This window comes from Canis lupus, chromosome 21, assembly GCF_011100685.1.
Source record: "Canis lupus familiaris isolate Mischka breed German Shepherd chromosome 21, alternate assembly UU_Cfam_GSD_1.0, whole genome shotgun sequence".
Lineage (NCBI taxonomy): Eukaryota > Metazoa > Chordata > Mammalia > Carnivora > Canidae > Canis > Canis lupus.
In genome coordinates, this window is record NC_049242.1 from 23,591,136 (window position 1) to 23,599,741 (window position 8,606).

The 8,606-nt window shown below is 42.8% G+C and overlaps 1 protein-coding gene across 3 annotated transcripts in view; it reads right to left on the bottom strand.

Moving 5' to 3' along the window:
* The window catches only part of NEU3 (neuraminidase 3), a 36,042-nt gene extending 27,484 nt beyond the window's left edge, over window positions 1-8,558 (bottom strand). For all 3 annotated transcript variants that reach the window (XM_038568633.1, XM_038568629.1, XM_038568628.1), the window contains exon 1: window positions 7,669-8,558. The gene's annotated coding sequence lies outside the window, so the exon portion shown is untranslated. The remainder of the gene's footprint in view (window positions 1-7,668) is intronic.
* Between the last annotated feature and the right edge of the window lie 48 nt (window positions 8,559-8,606).

Genomic DNA, 8,606 nt, shown 5'->3' on the forward strand with positions numbered 1-8,606 from the left:
GGGCATATGTGACATTCGTTTACAATTGTAGGGGCCTCCGAAGTGGGGCCTACATCATTCAGGGTTGACAGTGTCACTAATGAAGCCTCCCAGTCACCTGATAGGCTTCAGAGTTCCCATTCACTTAGAATAATTGAAACCAGTCCTTATTTTTGGAGAGGTTGCCTGATGGCAGTTGGTACAAACTATCCCACATGTCCACACCACAGCCAGGTGGCATTTGTCCACCCCATAGGAAAATAGAGCAATAGCTACAAGAATGGGGGTTAAGGAGCATCTACAGCTTATGACAAGTGCTTTGCAAGAGAGGTATAGGAGCTGAAAAGTGCACCTGATGTTTCTGATAGACTTCTCAGTAGGTCAATGACTAAATTATAGTAAGCCATCTAGTAGGGGAATGTCAAACCCAGCAGTCAAATTTTTTTTTCAGTCAATTTTTAAAAAATTTTAAAAAAGATTTATTCACTCGAGAGAGAGAGAAAGAGAAAGAGAGAGAGAGAGGCAAAGACACAGGCGGAGGGAGAAGCAGGCTCCATGCAGGGAGCCCGACGTGGCACTCGATCCTGGGACTCGATCCTGGGACTCCAGGATCACGCCCTGGGCTGAAGGCAGGTGCTAAACCGCTGAGCCACCCAGGGATCCCCCAGTCAGTCAATTTTAAGGAGTTTGCCATAGTTTGGGAGAGTTGCATTAGGCCATTTTCCTTTGAGAAGGCTCCAAGAGTGACTCTTTTTCCAAATGTCATAATCTAGGACCATGTCAAACCAACAAGAGAATCTAGGTATCTGAACCAGAATTGAATGAGAATACTCTAGCCTCCTTTTGGCTAGGCTGCCACCTGGAATTTGCAGCAAAGACTGGCCTGTGTATGTTGTTAGGTCAAAGATAACATCATGCCTAGCAAAGATCAGTGCACAATACTGTATTTTCAGAATAAATCTACTTTCCAGTCCCTCTCATTCTGATCATTGCACCATAAGCTGCTATGATAGTTAATTTTACATGTCAATTTGCCTGGAACACAAGGTCCCCAGATATTTGGTTAAACATCATTTCGGGTATGTCTTAGAGTGTTCCTTGATGAAATTACAATTTGACTCAGTAAACTGCCCTGTCCAATATGTTGGAGATCTGAATAGAACAAAGGTTGGGGTAAGGGAGAATTGATTCTGTCTTCAAGCTAGGACACGAGTCTTTCTGCTTGTAGACTGGAACTTATACCATTAGTTCTCATGGTTCTTAGGCCTTGGGATTCAGAATGGGTTTCCAGCTTGCTAATGGTAGATTATGGGACTTTTCAGCCTCTATAATCATGTGAGCCATTTCCTTATAAATACATCTCTTTATATATACACAAATATTGGTTCTTCTTTTTCTGGAGAATTTTAGTACACAGTAAAGAGGAAGTGGAAAAAGCATTCTGTGGACAGCCATATTCAGTGGCCAAACTGCCTTACAGAGGTGTATTGTCCTGGATGAGGTAAGAGAAGTAGAAATGAGTAGGCAGTCTCAACATTCAACAATAGTTGATGCCTGTGGATCCAGGAGTAGGTCCCTCAAAGTACCTTGACTATCAGCCCTCTGCTCAGTGGTTTTTGCAATAAAAGACTCACCACTGTCAGATTATATGTGATCAAAAAAAACAAACAAGCAAACAAACACGAGACAGATTGGTTTCAAAATCAAAACAGTGTAGTTGGAGTTGGCTGACTGACTAGAAGAGCAACACTGTAACCTAAAAAGTATCAATGGTGTTGAGGCAGTACTGATAACAAGAAGGAACCAAAGGTCTCATAGAGTCAGTCAGAAGCAGGTGGAGGCCATGTCTGCTATGTGGTTTTACTCATGGCTGGACAAAGACTTTTAATAGGAGTCATAAGCCTGGCATGTAGTGGTAGCCTCTGCATCAGAAGCACATCTTTTATCTGTGCCCAGGCTATGATGGTGCATGTCTGCTATGATGATGACACCAGGCAATGATGATAGCAATTTGAATAGTTACAGGCTCCATCAGTAGCTTGATTCCAGTTGGTCTCATCAGAGAACAAGCCTCCATGATGGGCATCTACATGAGTGACCCAGACAGTTCAATTAATAGCTGCAATTCATTTTTAGTTTGTGGCCCCCAAGAAGACTGTCTTTAATCTGACAGTGTCTGCCAAGTGACAGACCAGAAGACTAGGCCATTGGCAAGAGCCTGAGTTAAATGTAGCATGTCTGGTCCCTAGGGATTGTGCAGAACAAGGGTAACAGTTTTCAATTCAGTCCATTGTGCTGATCAGCCTTTACTGTTGTCAGTTTCCAGAATCATCACTTGACAATAACAGCTCTTAACTTAGCTGGACCATCAGTGAACCAGACCCAGGCATTTAATTAGGGAAGTCTCTGTGAATCAAGGGCCTTATTGAGCTGTGTCTTTGCTTCAGGCAACTGAGTGGGGAGTACAGCTCTTCCAAAGGAGTGACTATCACTTCTTCATGTAAAACTAAGATGGACGGCTGGCTGCATCCCCAGAACATCATTTCCATTTGACTAGAGAAGGCTGCAGCATTTTTTGTTAGTTTCTCGTCTAAATTCACATAATCCAAAATGGGGATGTTAGGCCACTTACCAGGCTTCCATGGGTCGGATATTGTTTCAGCAATAGCTTAGTAGTAAGTCTCCCAGCTGTCCAATTTTTGTTTTTTGATCATGGACGCTTAAATAACTGACCACCCAGGTGCCCCTGGCTGTGCAACTTTTTTTAAGGGGTGTACCTTGGTGTCTGCAAAGCACATGTGCTATACTGGGAAATGGCCTGAGTACTCCAGCAGTCACCAAGTTTTCAAACCAAAGCTGTTGATTTTCCTTTTGCTCCTCTGAGGATTCTATGTTTTGTTATACTACTCAAGAGAAACCAGGAATCACTTCTCTATATGCAGTAGTCCCTGAACAGGAGGCTTACAAACTTTCACAGTTCAATTAAATGTATAATTGCTATCAATAACACATTACTGTGAAAGCCATAAAACAGTAGTACACTGAATCAGTTCAGAGGCTCCCCTACTGTCATTCTAATTTTCTTTGACCACTACAGCCTTTGCCCAAACTTTGCCACATGAATTCAAGTACCTCCTCCTCCTCCATCCTGGCCCCCAACCTGCCCCCCGCCCCCCCGCAACTATGGGAACTCGAACCAGGCAATCTAAGAGTGAGATATTGGAAGGGACAGCCACCAAGAGATTATGCTCCATCTCAGCAAACTGTGTGAGGACATGAAGGGAGCAGGAGAGGTTAGCCTGCAGGAGTCCGCCCGCTCAGTGAGGTCTCTTCTTGGGACCCCTGCTCCAAGGTCAGTGCTGCCTCTTCCCTTGTGTACCTCTTGGTTCTAACAAGCACCTAGGGCTCAGGGGTGGCTATTTTTGTTTTTGTGCCCACCTTGCACACCACCATGGAACTGTCCCACCATCTTTGGTACTTCTGACCATCCCTGTGCTCAAGGCTTCCTGTCCCCATGGGACCAAGTGGATGGTGACCTAGATGCTTACATTCAACAAAGCTATAAAAAGAGTCCCTCTCCTCCTCAAAGATCCCCAGCATAAAGAGCTTCTTTCCTTAAAACAGAGGGGGGGAAGGATCAGAGGTTACAGAGGGAGATTGACTTGTGCCAATCAACAAGGTTATGTATTTACTTTCATTTTATTTTATTTTATTTTTAATCTTTATTTATTTATGATAGTCACAGAGAGAGAGAGAGAGAGAGAGGCAGAGACACAGGCAGAGGGAGAAGCAGGCTCCATGCACCGGGAGCCTGATGTGGGATTCGATCCCGGGTCTCCAGGATCGCGCCCTGGGCCAAAGGCAGGCGCCAAACCGCTGCGCCACCCAGGGATCCCTACTTTCATTTTAAATGGTTACCTGCTCAGACTCAACAAACCCCTAATATATTTGGTCCATTCAAAGCTCTGTATCTTTTTTGCTGACACCATTTATATAGCCTTCAGGGAACCCTCTACTCATCAATCACAACCATAGTGCCTTCAGCTGGTGCCACAGGCTTGCTGCCTTGTCAAAACATCGTTTCCTCCTCTTGTCCAGAGAAGAGTGAGCAACAACCTAAGTACCATTTGCGCAATGTGTTTCAATTCTACCTCTTGCTGTTTATCCTTGAAAATAGTCATTAACAGGTGGGACTTCGAGGGACCCTTACATGCCTGCTTGCTCAATAGCATTTATTACCAGACCCCAGGTTATTTTCTCATATCCCCTCACTGGATCCATGTCCTTTCTCTTTTAGAAAGCCATGTCTGTCAGGATCCCATCCTTGTTACCCAAACTGTCAGAGTAGTCTATGACAGTTGGTATTGTGGCTGTGCCTTCCAATCTCTCACTCTTAGATTGCCTGGTTCGAGTTCCCATAGTGGGGTGGGTTGGGGGCCAGGATGGAGGAGGAGGAGGTACTTGAATTCATATGGCAAAGTTTGGGCAAAGTCTAGTCCTACTTTCAACTAACAAGTTAGCCGACTACAGTAATATGGATACTGGCAGAAGATGAGACTCCCAGATCAGAGACAAAGAACTTAATGCTTATAAGAAGCAACATGAGCATGATGTTTGTGCCACTTCTCTACACCCTCACCCAACAAAACTGACTTGGGGTAGGCCTAAATGGATGCCTACACATGGAAGGGGATGTGTCATAAGAACAGAACCCTGAGCTTCGGGGGATTCAATATTTTTATAATACACAGTAGGGAAATCTGCTCCTTAGGAAGAGACATTACTTCATCTCTCAAGATCTCTCACTGCCAACAGAACACTGAGATATGCCCCAGAAAGTGGTCAGGGTCTTCCATTCATGTGAAGCAGGAACACACAGGGGTGCTCAGGGCTCATGGTAGATTGCCTCTTCTCTAGGTTTCCCATTCTCCAGTGGGTCACTTTCTACAGCATTATAAACCAAATCCAGGGAACTAAGAGCCTGAATACCATTTGATACTCAATGGTTTCCCATTGTCACAGGGTTTGTTGTATGTCACAGGTGAATCTCCCAAAAGTACCAGAGCTCCCTCACAACAGACACAGACAAGACCCACTGCAAAATATTTTGAGTTCTTTACCATGGTCTCTGAACAGATCTAAGGTTGGCCTGATAGATTATAGGAGGGATTTGGCTAAGACAACCCAACAGCTGTGATTTTTTTTTTTAAGATTTTATTTATTTATTCACGAGAGACAGAGAGACAGAGAGAGGCAGAGACACAGGCAGAGGGAGAAGCAGACTCTATGCAGGGAGCCCGACGTGGGACTCAATCCTGGGTCTCCAGGATCATGCCCCAGGCCGAAGGCGGCACTAAACCACTGAGCCACCCAGGGGTGCCCTGCCATTCTTCTTTTAACAACCATTTTGTACCCAAATCCCTTCTCTCCTAAGCAAAACAGCTAAAGTTCTAGCAATTCACCTGGTTTCTGCCCACAGAAGTAGGGAATTTACCTCTTTTCATGCTCATGTAGGTATGTGTCTCTGCAACTGCTATCTGAAAGGAGAAACCTGCTGCCCACTCACAATGAATATTAGTGAATATTAGTGTAACGAACAGGACGGAGTCAAAATTGCCAGATTAGTGAGGAAGTCCTCCTGCCCAGAGGAGAGTAAGCAACAATCAAGGCACTTCTAAGCAAGTGTCTTTGAACCTACTTCCCCAAGTACTCCTCAATCCTCCTCATTGTAACAGGCAATAATGCATTTATATATATGAAACATCATTCTGAGTAGGGCACCACAGACAATATCAGACTGCCAAAAAGATCCATGGCACAAAAAAAGGTTATGAATCCTTGCAAGTATTCTCAGCATAGTTGTGGATACCAGAAGTCATCTGAGCACATGTACTTTCAGGCTGGGTTGTTAAGAATATTCTATTTAATAAGAGGTTGTCAGTGGCTATACTGATTTGTTCTAGAAAAAATACTGTGACTTAGCAGTTTTCTCAGATGGTTTCCATCAGGGAGACATTATTTGGGATAGGGAGAGGTATGTCTTTTTTTTTTTTTTTTTTAGGAAGAGGTATGTCTAATCAGGTGTGGAGACAAGGGAAACAGCTGGCGAGAGAAAGGACTCTTAACTGAGGGAGAACTTGGACCCAGAGAAAAATATAACTGTTGTGCCACATTCTCTGCCTTTCTCTTAGGTTGTCCTGAAGCAAAAAAGATGGTTTCTAAAAATATATAAAAGCACCAAACATCAAATACACATTAGCAGCTGAAATTTTCAAATACTGAACATTAGGTATCTTAGCCCACTCTCCTTATAGTCTCATATATTTTGGAAGACCCAAGTCCATTCTGGGTGGATGTAAGGAGTTAAGAGCCAGGAGGAGAATGTGATGAGTGTCAGGATGTCCTGGTGGGAGGGGTGCTGCAGACCTACTAAAGGGAAAAGAGTAGCCCAGAGGCACTCAAAAGGGGCTGGAGTGACCACTGGCTGATGTAGGTGCTGCAAGCTGGCCAGAGGTGCCCTGCAGCTCCACAAACCCACAAACTCAGACTGAGACTCGAGACTGTTCAAGTGAGGAGAAACTGTCCTAAAATACCACAAATGTGACAGGGAGATTAGTGACCAAGTGCAACACACAGCTGGGCTGCAAACCCACTTCTTTATTTAGAAAATCATACTGCTTCAAATGGTTTCTGGAGTCAGGGAAAAACCTTGAGAGCCATGCAGCCTATAAAATCTCAAAGTGGGGTTTATGGGCAGATTTAAGAGATTACAGCACTCATATCTTCATATTCCTAAGAAATGTTTTCTATTTGGGCATTTCTGGGGGGGTATAGAGCTTTAATCATCTCAAAAGATACATGATCTAAAACCTCTTTGACAGGTTCAGATACTTATTCCTAGAGAAGGAATGGGATTTACCAGAGGTCGCAGGTTAGAATAAAATTGGAAATAACCCAGGTCTCTTATCTCTCACTTGAAGATCTATTTTCTTCCTCTCTCTCTCAAACCTACTCCTCCCCCAGGATAGTGAAAAACTAGAAAGCAAACACATCTTCCAATACGGAAATAGTTAAATTTAAAACGTTTATACTGTGGTATATTATGCAGTTATTAAAATGGGTTTGGCCAGGGATCCCTGGGTGGCTCAGCAGTTTAGCACCTGCCTTTGGTCCAGGGCGTTATCCTGGAGTCCCGGGATCAAGTCCCACATCAGGCTCCCTGCATGGAGCCTGCTTCTCCCTCTGCCTGTGTCTCTGCCTCTCTCTCTGTGTATCTCATGAATAAATTTAAAAAAAAAAATGAGTTTGGCCTACATATACTAACAGGGAAGTTAAAAAAAAACTATAGATGGGGGAGAAAGGAGCAGGAAAAAACAAGAAATACAGAACATATTTCAACATAATTCTTTTTGTAAAAAAAAAGAAAAGATGACAACACGTGTTTGTAATGTAAAGAAAAAGGTACACCTGGTATGACAGAACTCAAATCATCGTGGAGAGGTGGGTTATTAATACCCTATACCCACAAGCCTCACCCCCCCAGCCCCCGTCTAACAGTTACTCCTTCATGTAAAAATGCAATTATCCAATTATACACCTTTGAAAGCTCCAAGTAGCTGACAGAATAGGATGATCATCTTAAAAAAAAAAAAAAAGGAAACCAGAAGCTCAGAGAATTACATGACTTACCCAAAGTTTTTAAGAGTAAAGAGTATAGAATCCAAGGCTTCAACTCCCTGTCCAGTGATGTTCCATAATCCCCCACTGTGCAGCACTAGATAGGGCAACATTCCCATTGGAAAATGTGGTAAGGATTAATTTCTTATAAACTGAATAAAAAGTCTTAGGTACTAGGCTCAGCTGGAATTGTACTTTTGTAAGCAAGAGAGACAATATTCCCATAGGTCACAGGATTTGGGCAAGTGATTATAGTGGGAAAATATTGGAAAAGATGCCAACTCACAACTCTGGAGCCAGACAAACCAAGTTTAAATTCCAGTTCTAATACCAGCTGTGTGACAAATTATTCCACTTTTGTGCCTTGCTTTCCTCATTTATAAAATGGGGTAACAGCAGCACCTACTTCTTAGAACTGTTGTGAGCATCAGTGAGTTAAATACATGTCAAGTACTTGGAATATTGGCAGGCACAAAGTACTGAGTGTCATTATTGTTATCCTTGGAAAGCTAGCAGTTCTTATCTACAGGTTCGCACAGGTTTCTGATCAGTAAAACAGCCTAAAAATAAAAGGAACTTCTAGTCGTAACACTTGTTGTTCTGTTCCTTCCATCAAGACTATACAACTCCATTTTTTCACATCTTCTTTCCTTTTATTGAAAAAAATTTTAGAAAATGGCAGTTAATAAAGGGCACAAACAAATCAATGGAGATATACTAGTGGAAAACATACACAATATAAAATTAAAAATGCCACTGGCTTCTTTAATTGGTTAAGAGCACAAAATGTAACAGGCAGAAGGTCTGTTTTAAACAAATTAAAAAGCTGTGTTTTTTTCCAATTCTCCCCAAGTCAGATATATACACACCCACAAAAATGGTGTGTGAAGGAAAGCTGTCATACACAAGAAGTTGTATCCTGAATTAAGGGAAATAGCTGTTGAAATAGG